General features: G+C 33.4%; 1 long non-coding RNA gene across 2 annotated transcripts; it reads left to right on the forward strand.

The window, feature by feature from the left end:
• The first annotated feature begins 1,043 nt into the window (after positions 1-1,043).
• LOC120272084 lies at positions 1,044-8,051 on the forward strand. Of its 2 annotated transcripts, XR_005540143.1 has the most exons (8): positions 1,044-1,432; positions 1,883-2,001; positions 4,251-4,309; positions 4,392-4,466; positions 5,057-5,136; positions 7,046-7,195; positions 7,292-7,396; positions 7,515-8,051. It is a non-coding gene; the product is annotated as an uncharacterized LOC120272084 (long non-coding RNA). The 2 variants fall into 2 exon arrangements; XR_005540142.1 differs by lacking the exon at positions 4,392-4,466 and having other exon boundaries at positions 1,088-1,432.
• The last annotated feature ends 3,993 nt before the right edge of the window (positions 8,052-12,044 follow it).

Genomic DNA, 12,044 nt, shown 5'->3' on the forward strand with positions numbered 1-12,044 from the left:
AGAATATTAGAAACGGAATTTATTCTGTCTGAACTTGCAACAGATTAGCAACGGAATAACAATCGTTTTAAATATAATTTTAATAACAACGGCTTACAAACGGGCATTTAAAAATATGATTTATTAAAATTTTAAAAACTATCCGTTTGTAATCCATTTTTAATAGAAAGGGACTAGAAACGGATTTAAAAATTAATATATTATTTAAATATTATTAAATATTAAAAATACCCGTTTCTAATCCGTTTCTACGGGACTAGAAACGTATTTAAAAATTAATATATTATTTAAATATCATTAAATATTAAAAAATATCCGTTTCTAATCCGTTTCTAATAAAAAGAATTATAAACGGATTTTAAAATTAATATATTATTTAAATATCATTAAATATTAAAAAATATCCGTTTCTAATTCGTATCTACTAGAAAGACTAGAAACGGATTAAAAAAATAATATATTATTTAAATATTATCAAATATTAGAAAATGTTCGTTTTTTCGAATAGAAAGGGAGTAAAAACGGAATTAAAAATTAATATATTATTTAAATATTATTAAATATTAGAAAACATCCGTTTCTAATCCGTTTCTAATAGAAAAGGACTAGAAACGGATTTAAAAATTAATATATTATTGCTTGCTATTAATGTCATGTTATCATCTCAAATAATTAATACTTATTCAATCCAGTTCACATGAGAAATTATTTATATCGAAGTATTGAAATATTTGAAATGATTATAATTAGTTTAGACTAAAATTTATCATATTTGATAAACTTTAGTTTTTTCTTTCATAGAGTCTTATAAAATCATGTGCAAAATTATATATAAATAAATAAATTTAAAAAATTACAAAAATTACAAAAATAAGTTAATCTTATGTCAAATAAAAATGTCTTCTCATTTTAAATGAGTATAAAGTCTTCCCATTAATTAATGAAGAAAAATAAGGTTGGAATGAACTCAGGTCATCTTAGAATGACTCCTATCGAACGGTCTTGGTTCCTCTGATGAAATCCCAGCAAATCCCGTCCATTGATTTTGCCGTGCGGTGGAAAATACAAGTAAAGCTTGCTTTTCTTCTTCATTTTGCCGCTCTTCAATCGATCCCTCGAAGTACCCCCGCCGCCGTGCCGCCGCCGCCGCCGCCGGCGCGGCGCATCTCCCTCTCCTTGCTTATCTCTGGCGTGTTCTTCTTTGTCGGTGCTATTGGGATCGTCTTCGCCATTGTCGTGCTCCTTCGCCCCCCGCGGACTGTGCAGGTTTCGGTGTTCCGGTGTGGGAGAGCTGAGGACACGCTTAGGAACTTCCGATTGAGATCTAGCGTTGGTGCCGATGCTGGGTTGGAGGATCGACCGAAGCTGCTGGACTTCGTCGGGCTGCGCTTCGGAGCACTTGGTTTCCTTCCGATCCGGAGGCTCTAGCTCGGTACTTATTCTTCTTATTCTTCTTCTTCAATGCTTTGATTTTGATTTTTCGAGTTAGAGATCTAACCGAATTTAATGCGAATACATGGTTTGATTTTGATTTTTCGAGTTAGGCTCTAGCTCTAGTATCTTTGAGGAGTTCGATCATTAAGGGAATTTTAGGGTTTCCATTCCTAGTGCTTGATTTCTCTATTGAAGAGCTGAGAATCCTAGTTCCCACCCTGCCTTTTTTTTCCTCTCAAGTTGTTTGATCGATTGAAAACCTAATTAGATACCAGTTTCTCTGAGCTTAAATGGCTATAGAAAGCTAGAGTTGATGTGATTAGTACTATTGTAGAATTCTTGGTTGTTGGCTTGTTTCTTACTTTAGTATATTTTCTATTCGTGGATATATTGAAATTTGGGTATTGGTAATGTTCTTCTGATGATTATTTGTTTTTCCTTTTGATAGAACTAAGGCTGATCCTGTTATTCTGGCTGAGTATGTGGTGGCATTGCTGAGGAATGACAAGCCCAAAAAGGAACTGCAGAAGCTGTGCGCGGATAGCTTGGTTGAGTTTCTGGGGCCGAGTATGTTCATTCTTGCCTCTTGTATTATAGGCTTCTTAGGTCTTTTACTGTTTTACATCTAATGCTTGTGCTATTTGTACATGCTCCTTTTCTCCTTATATTCGTAATTGGGGTGCTCAGTTAATTGCTTCTTTTGTCTAAAGATTGTTGTGTGATGAAATTGGAATCAATGAAGATCTCACTGTCGTTATCTAAAACCAATGATCTTTATTTGTTGCGTACTATGTAGAATTGATTGCTTGGCCGAGTATGTGTATTCTTGCCTTGTGCATTATATTCATCTTTATGACTTATATTGTTTTAAAGGCATGCTTGTTGATCAATATCATAGAGAATTTTGTGGTTTACTGAAAATTCTGAATCATTATGTTTTTCCAAAAGCAAATAACTTTGAAATCTTATGCTTGTGCTACTTGTACGTTTTCCTTTTCTCATATTTGGCATGTTCAGTCAATAGCTTCTTTTGTATATGGACTGTCTTGTGATAAAATTAGAATCGACGTAGATCTTGCAATTATTGTCTTAAACCAATGATCTTAACTTGTTGTTTTGAATATTTTGCATAGATAGCTTGGTTGGATTTTTAGGTCCAAGCATGTCCATTCTTGCCCAAATGCATTATCAGCTTCTTAATGGCTTTTATTGTTTTGCAAGGTGGGTTTGTGACCCATATCGGAGAATTTTGTCATTTGCTTAGAATTTTGAACATTATGTTCATCCAAAAGCAAATATATTAGAAATCTAATGCTTATGCTAACATACAGGATTCTTTTCTTTTTATGTAAGTATCTGGCATGTTCAGTTTATAGCTTCTTCTTTCTTTAGACTGTCTTGTAATTAAGTTTGAATTGGCAAAGATCTGGCTGCCGCTATCCGAAACCAGTGATCTTTATTTGGTGTTTCACTATTTAATACGGAGAGTCATTTAAATGTTTTCTAATGTAATGATGTTGTCCTGTATTGATTGCATAGACAGAAATCAATATGTCAATTTGCGTTTCGAATCACATAGTTGTTTGGATTCTTCACCGCAACATGACATAGATTACTTGCCATGATTATTACTGTCTCAATAAGGGAGCATCCCTTCATTATTCCGTTTTCATTTGATTTTCCATCACAACCTTATATATACTTCTATTTATGGCATGTAATTAGTGATAGCTCGGAGGCATTGATCTCCACCTGGAGAGCTGATGTTTTACATACAACTCAGAATATGCTAACCTAGATTTTTTTTTTCCACTTCTGGATTCGTATGTATTGTGCATGAAAATAAAAAAAGAAAGAGATTCATTCATGGAAAAGTGACATATATGTTTTACACTGGTTTCACTAGTTGGAGGTGCAGAGGATGCAACTATATCACTGGTTGGAATTTTTAATTTATTTCCAGTTAGATGTGTTTTTGAATTCCTGTAATTTTTAAGGTTATTTGTCTGGATTTTCCATTGAGCTTCTTATATATGTTTGCATTTTTGCTCTTGCAATGAATTTGGATTTATTTGCATAATCACGTATGAGATTGATCTTTCATTTTATCTGCTGTATTTATATAACTTTTGTAAGGTGCATTGTTGATTTTGATTTTGTGGCTGTCAAAGTATTTGAAAAGAGAGGTTTTTCATTTGAAAGAAAGGATAATTTAAGAAGAATAAATGATCAAAATGTCACATTTTTTTACTTTATTTATTAACAGCTCTTTTTGGTTTAAATTTTGTCGATCATTATGAATAATGAACCCATGACAACTTAAAACTAAGCTGAACCTTGTAAAATCTCAAGTGTCTGAAACAAGCTGCTCATTTTAGAAATCACCACCTAATAAAATGGATGCCTTCAACATTCTTATCTATTCATACAAGGCCATAATGTTCTTGTGCTGCAGGTATAAAAATTATATGCATGTCTGCCAAACAATTCATGGTGGTACTGTTCAATTGCTTGAAATCCAAATGATGCTGTTTTAAATTACACTGTGGTTGTGTTAAAGTCATTATTATCTCATAACTGAGGTTGTTTTTATTCTTTCTAACTGAGGTTGTTTTTATTCTTTCTAGTTGTAAAATTCTTGATTTTAACTGGTAAAATTCAGGAAATTGTTTTTCTCAAATATGTTGTTGTCCTAGAGCAAAAGAAGTTTTCTATTCTTACTGCCACATCTTCTGCATTGCCCTTATTTTAATTTGTAATTTTTTTCCTACATCATGTTTATTGATTTCAAGTGATGTCATTGTTATAAATTTCAGATTCTAGGTTTACACAACAAGAGCTACCTGCTTGCAAACCAATACTGACTCTTGGGATTGTAAGCTGGATTCTGAACCAAAAAGTCTTGTTTTTCTTTTTAATTTGCTTTGTGGTGTTGTAAATAATTGCTCTGTTTACAGGTTATTTTAACATTTGCTGCCATTGGTGTTATTTTCATTCCAATTGGGCTTGCTTCATTGTCTGCATCAGAACGTGTAACTTCCTTGTTTTTGTGTTTTTTTGGATCAGTACACATTGCCCATAGTGTATATATGTTCCTCTCCAATTAACTCTTCCTTTTTGACATTTAGGTTGTTGAAATTGTAGATCGATGTGACTTAGATTGCATTCCAAAGGAGTTACGCAATGATAAGCTTGGATTTATACAGAGTTGTCAAACTAACAAAACATGTACTAGAAGTGTTGTAGTATTCCAAGTTATTTTGAAGGTGGTGTTTGGTTGGGGAGGTTAGAAGATGTTGTGATAAACTAGCTTGTCCCAACATACCCCACAACCAAATACTCTCTTTGCCTTTAATGCTCCTAGTTTTGTTTGTGACATCATGTCTAAATTCTCAGAATGTGTGATCCTCCCTTTTTGGTGTGCAACCTGCCCTATAATGGTTGAGAGTAGTCAAGATCTTTTTGATGTATTGTAAGTTAGTTGAACACATAGATTGGGGATGATTTGTTATTTAATTTCATTTTCTTCCTTCATATAAATTGTGTTGTTTGTGCATTAGCATAGGTTACTGTTTTCAGATAATGGTTAATTAGTGAATGACCAATCATGTTCCATTTGCAGATGAACCGTTTCATGCTATTAACAGTGAACTGCAAGAGCTACCATCTGTAGAACTATCAATTCTTCCTTTAATTTTGAAGGTGCTGACAATTTATATAATTCGTAAATCAGCATTTTTCATGCTATATCTAGCTTGTATGATTTTTGCTCATGCTAATCTTCTGTTTACATCTTTGTTAGAAAATTGTACCAAATCAGTTCTTTAATTAGTTGTTACATTTACATTCCTTATTTTAGTTTTTTAATCATTCAGTTGTTTGCCCTTAAATTCAAATTTGTCTTTTGCTCTAGAGCTTCATGATTGCATTATTGTTAATTCACCAGGCCCTATGTTCTTGCAGCATGTGTCATTTCTCAATTGCTAAAACATGTAAAATATAATACACTTGTTTTATTTGGTAATGAACATTTTAGAGGTAAATTCTGTTGGAGTGATGTTCTAACTGATTCCAGATCTTCTATTGGGTGGGTGACAAATTGTAGCATGGCCCATTAGGACTTGAACACAATATATAGTTATGGGGGTTTGGGTTTTGTATAATAGTGTTTTGTGCCTAATTATGTCAGCTTGTTTAGGACAAGGAAATATTCATGGTAATGCCTACAAACCATCTGAGAAAATCAGTATACTATCATAAGTAGACTTCTCTTGTTATTATGTCTTGCAGAAACATAATATTATTAATGATGAGTCATGATTTCATCTTAAGTTTTTGCTACATATCTAACTGCATGAGAAAATGATGAATCCAATTTCCACTTAGGTGTAACTAGCATATGATTAGACTAATATGGAAGAAAAAAGATGATGTCAATCGTTCTTTTTGATGCATAACATTTATTTCCATTATCAATTGACATGGTTTAGGTTTAGAAGTTGTCTAAGCATTAGAATAATGTGTTTATGTGCTAGGGGTAGTTTGGTAATTTCTTTTTTTGGGTCTGCATAAGTGTACCAGATTTGGTGGATTTATTTTGAATTTTGTTGTAAATTGAGTTATCAATAAGTCTAAAAATCTAGATAAGTTTTTGTTTAAATAAGTCTTTTTCCCATTTATGTCAAACTCTTGCGTAAGTTCTAATATTTCTGTAAGTGAGATGAGTATTTGTAGGAAAGGAATCAGTGAATTATTCTCATGTTTTTTTAGCTTAATGTCCTATTTTGAGGTGTGATTGCCTAGCCTTCCTGCATCACTTTATATATAAAGTCTCTGTTAGTTCATTTTTGGGGCAATGATTTTTTTTTTTAATAATGTTTTATAAATTTTGGTTGTCCAAGAAAGGTAACAGATCCATATTTCTAGTTCAGTTGGGGGCATCATATATAATTGTTTTGTTTCAATCATAGAAAGTCTCCTTTAGATCCTTTATATAACATGATATATAGATCCTGGGATAGATAGATAATAGATTGATGTATATTATATATATCTATAGAGAGAGAAATGAGAATAAGAAATCACTTAGTTAAATTGTTCATGTGGAACACCACATCCTCTTCCAATATGTTGCCATGTGTCAGTTTTTCCGAACATTAAAAGATTAAATTAACATAGAGCATATATATATACATAATAAAAATATTAAAAAATTGAAAAATATGAAAATTTATTTAGAGAACTTAAAGTATTAAAAACTACACATACTTTATTGTAATAACACAAAAAATTTTAAGTTAAAAGGATTTGTAGCATAATGATAGTGGTGTAAGACTTTCAATGTCTTATATTTAAGTCTCACTAGATACAACTATGATAATGGATTCTCATTTTTAAGTTCGGGATATATGGCATCACCAAGATCAATTTCTAACCCATGAGTCTGTTTTTCCTGGACTAATTGCATTTCTCGTAAGTTTTTGTCATAAAAATAAATTTTTTAAATAATTACTTCTTTTTTAGTTTCGAGGGGAAGTATAAACAAAAATTAGATTACAGTGTAGAATTTATAAATTTTGAATCAATGCATGTGTCTGACTCTGCATGGAAGACATGGACCGAGGCATGAAATTCCCCAGAATTTAAAACTTGTTGTGAGAAAGCTACCGCAAACCGACTCACTGAGATTGTAGGACCTGGATCTGGTATATCCCGACACACAGGAGGTTCCATTTCTCATGCTTCCCATGCGGATAGATTGGTAATTTGTTTAATATTTATATAAATGTGCTTTTAAATTATAAAGAATTTGTTTAGTGCTAATTATAACAAAATTCAATTTGTTATATTATTCTAGCGATCGAGGCTTGGACGTGATCCTTGGCCTTTTGAGCTTTTTGAAGTAACTCATACAAAGAAGGGTACCTCCATGCTTGTTGATGCACGTGCTCAATCTGTTAAGGTAAGCGGAACAATTTTTTGTGCGGTTTTTAATTATAGACTTTCTTTACAATGTTATTGTGAATTTATATTAGGTTGGTTTAAGAATAATATTTAATGAGTTGAGTTAATTGATGTAGGATCGCTATCTGGAGCTTGTGGAGCAAGCATCTCAAACACAAGAAGGGCATGACGAACTTCCTATTGTGGATGAAACAACTTTGTACTATGAGGCTGTTGGGGGAGGGAAAAAAAAGTCGGGTTTATGGAATAGGGTCCCAGGGGTGTATCTTTTATCCATATTCATCTTCGAGTTTGTCCACAGGTTCATCATCTGAGGCACTACATGCTGAGATTAGAGATTTGCGTCAAACTCTTAGTCAAGTCTAAGATCGTGAGGAGAGGCTTCAACAGACGCTTGGCCAAGTACAAGATAATAACAAGGAGCTTCAAAAAAGTTTGCTTGAAATGAAAGAGGAGAGGGACCAATATCGTGCAGAGATGATGTGTCAAATGAAGGACATGATGATGAGTTTAAAGAGGAGGATTCTTCAGCAGTCGCAGTTTACCACACAGGACTCATAGCCAGTTACTGATGATTATGATGTTGACTTATAGTTGTATTTGTCGTATATTTATTATTTTGTGTTGAACATATATACTTAAATATTTCTTTTTGTATGAATTGATGAGTTTATCTTATTTGTTGGTGTTCTAGGTTAAAAATTTATGTAGTAGGTTTTTAAAAAAAAATTAGGGATATAATTTCTATTTTATTTTATTGACTTAAATGTTAGAAACGGATTAGAAACGGTTTTATTTGTTTGAATATTGTTTTTAAATTTTAAAAAAACTTTAGGAACGGATTAGTAACACAAAAGCTATTATTTCTAATAGGGGAACAAAAATAAAACAGAATATATTCCGTTTGGAATCCGATTCTATTTTTGTAACTTAGAACGGATTAGTAACACATCTTATTTCGTTTTAATTTTTCAAAAATTAGAAATATAATGTTTCCGTTTCCAATCCGTTTTCAAATTTAGAAATGGAATATTTTTCCCGTTTCTATTTAAATTAGAAACAAAGGTATTCGAAACAGATAAATTCCGTTTCTAATCCATTGCTAATTCACTTTAGCAACGGATTAGAAACGAAAAATACTATTTTTAAACAGTAATTTTCTTGTAGTGGGCCTCTTGAGATCCATATCGATCAATAGTGATATTTCTCTAAAAAAAATTATTGAATGATGCTTACACTTCACATGTAAAAAAAAAAGAGTAAAAAAAAAGAAAAAAGAAAAAGAGTTCTCTCAAATTCACTAAAAGAAGCTCAACTAGTGAAAAAAGATAGTTTTATAAGTGATGACTAAAAAAAGTTCTTTGAGTGAAAAACTTTGAGCGAAATTTTTTTTCAAGTGATTGATACAATATATATATATATATATATATATATTTATATATTCCTTGATAATGATGAAAAAGGAGGTTTCACAAGTGTGAGATACTAAAGCCTTCAAATTCCAAAACCAAAAGAAATCAAGTTCATGATTCACAAATAAATGAGGATCACCACTTGAAATCCGCAAGATATTCTAAAAAAAAAACGAACAAATCAAAGCAATGGAGTTAGTGACCCCCAATCATGTGAGTGATCATGACTTGGAGACTCACAAGCTAAGACTCAAAAGCATATGAAAGTTAAGGCTTAAAAAAATTCAAATGATGGGAAAAATGAGTGTTGAAAGTCAAAGAGTCGAAGAGCTTTACAAGTCCAAGACTGCAAGCTTCAAAAGTATGAAACGCCGGAGTTTTCGGAAGTCTAAATTAAATGAAATCAAGTTCGTGATTCATAAACATAGAGAAATTCACAACTTGAAATATATTTGATATTCAAGATACAAACAAAAAACATAAGATTAAAGTCAACAAAGTCAAAGAAGACATCCTCATTATGATTCACTTTGAAAAGTTGGGATAAAACAAAGTCAAAATAGACTTAAATTATGTAAAGCTATAGAAAGATTAGGAAAGTAGGATTACAAGAGCTAGAATTTTGTAATCCTTGTATTCTTGATCAAATTTTTGTATTTATGTAATTCTTTCTCCTTCCCTTGTGAAATTATTAAAATTAATTTCTTTCGTATCTATTACTTCTCATTTACACTTATTCTTAATTGGAGGTTCACATGACATTATTTGGGGTAATTAATATTAGGGGCTTGCCCCTAATATGAGTGATGTACCCGCAATCACTTGAAATCATAAAAGAAATTAAAATTTAATTTGTGATTCGTCATTTTTAACTGGTCAATCCTAATTAATGTCTGAATAAGAACACAAATTCTGGCACGCCCGGTGGGGACTCGACTTATCGTCCCATCTTTAAAACGAAGTGTAAATGAGAAATTAAAAAAAATTTAAAAAGAAAGAAAGAATTAATTAGCGTTGTTAATGTGATGTTTTCTTTTCAGGTTTTTTAATGGCATCAACAAACAACACCAACAATGCAACTGCTTCATGCACCATTTTCTTGGGGGAAGGCACTTAAATCAAGCTTCCCTATGCATCTATCTGCACTGATCCTGTAGGAGCGGAGATCAAATTTGGCATGGTGTCGGAATATGTCAACTTTGTACCGAGCCCACCATCATTGCCAACCAACGACGTTCTATAGTTGGGTCGAAGGGACGTCGTCCGAATGTGATACCGCCTACTGATGTCATGGAGGATGTTCAGGCTACTAGAACATCTGTTTTCAATAGACTCACTTTTCCAAAGAGAGTTGTGAGGATTAACAAAGAGGAGGATGAAGAGAAGCCTTCATTCACTATTACTACTGAAGGAGAAAAAAGTGGCATCTTCAAGAAGTCTAAGGCTACACCAATAAAATCATTCACAATGAGGCGCTCGAGGTTGACCAAGAGGAAAATGCCATCGCTTCAAGAAAAAGTAAGCTTTGTTTCATTCCAAGACTCAAGGGATAATTCATCAAACTCATTCACCAACTCTTTGAAGCATTGAAAATGGTGAAGGACAACTCCATGAGTGGCGAGCTTCTTTCCTAACCAAATAACAAAATGAAAGTGGGTAGGCCACCAAAGTCTCACTATTCTAAGAAGACTTTTGGGAAGAAAATCTATAACAACTATATTTCTTACAGAAAGCTAAAGACAGAGAAGATGACACCGACGGAGTTCTACTTAAGGAAGAAGAAGTTACTCTCAGAGTCACGGGCTTTTGTGTTTGCCAGACTTGCCTTACCAAAGAAGTAAGTATACAAGAAGCTAAAGGGGGCACAAGTAAACACCCCCTCATTTTCTTGCTCAAAGTTCCAATGGAGGAGAAAAGAAGATGAAGAGATGGAAGACTCCAAGGTATATACTGTGTTGGTTATTACTAAAGGGTCATAACATTGAGCTGAGCTACGTCCTCGTACTAGGCTGAGAAAAAAATCCACAATTGGCATAAGTAGCCTACCAAAAGGTGATCTCAATCAAATAATACAAGAAAGAGGAAATGCCATGTCCCAAACAGGGTTCCAAACTTCTCCTAGGAGGGACAATGACTCAAGTGATGAAGAAGATGACAACCTTATCTTCACATCCAACAGAGTCCAATGTTTGCAAAAATTAAGAAGCATTTGGATCAATGTAAGAAAGAACACATATCTATGATGCACACTATTGCGTCTTTGACTAATGTGATTTCTCACTTTAGTGGTCAAGTTTAAAACCTATTTCAAGAGAATTCAAGAAATTTGCATTAGCAAGCCCCATTGGCCCAAGTTGTCCAAGAAGAAGAGGGTGATGAGGAGGAAGTGCTTGGATTATGTGAACAAGGTGGGACATTAATAGCTCATGAGCTGGCACTAACTCGACTGGAGATCTAGAAGATGGTGGCGGCTAAGTTGAAACAAGCTAAAGGGGGCACATTGAAGAATGATGGTGATAAACCAACCAAAAGCTTTTATGATCAAATTGCTTACCCTAAGGGTATAGTGTTCCTAAGTTCAAATAATTCATGGGCTTAGGGAACCCAGATTAACACTTGGCTCATTTCATAACAACTTGAAGAGATATAAGTAACAATCCATTTATTCTATTACACTAGTTCACTGCTAGCCTCACTGGAGTAGCATTTGAATAGTATGCAAATATGTCATTTGAGTCTATTCAAAGATGGTAGTAGATGAAGGATGCCTTCAGGGTTCGATTTGGTGGAATGCGTGATGAGATTACAATAGCAGACCTAGCCAACACAAGGCAAAATAAAGATGAAAAGGTTATTGGCTACGTAATGAGGTGGCATAATTTGAACATCAAATGTAAGCAGCCGCTTAATCAAGTGCAAGTAGTGGGATTGTTAGTGGGGAATATCGACAACTAGGCACCCTTTCTTAGCTCATTTGATATCCATACCTTCTAAGATTTGATTTCTCAAGTAAAGAAGCTAGATATAACTAGTCCAAAAGTGGTGTCTACGATGCAACCCATTAGGATGGATAAAGAAAAGCAAAAGAAGCTAGAAGGTGTCAAGCATGTGGCCTTTGCGACTGATAAGGTGAAAGAGGAGATATCACCACCAAACTATAACAAGCCAAAGCCACTTGCACTTTGGGGGTGGAAATGAACCAACAAAGCCTTTAAGCATTCTTTAGGAAAGGAT

The sequence above is a fragment of the Dioscorea cayenensis genome, chromosome 11 (genome assembly GCF_009730915.1).
Source record: "Dioscorea cayenensis subsp. rotundata cultivar TDr96_F1 chromosome 11, TDr96_F1_v2_PseudoChromosome.rev07_lg8_w22 25.fasta, whole genome shotgun sequence".
Classification (NCBI taxonomy): Eukaryota; Viridiplantae; Streptophyta; class Magnoliopsida; order Dioscoreales; family Dioscoreaceae; genus Dioscorea; species Dioscorea cayenensis.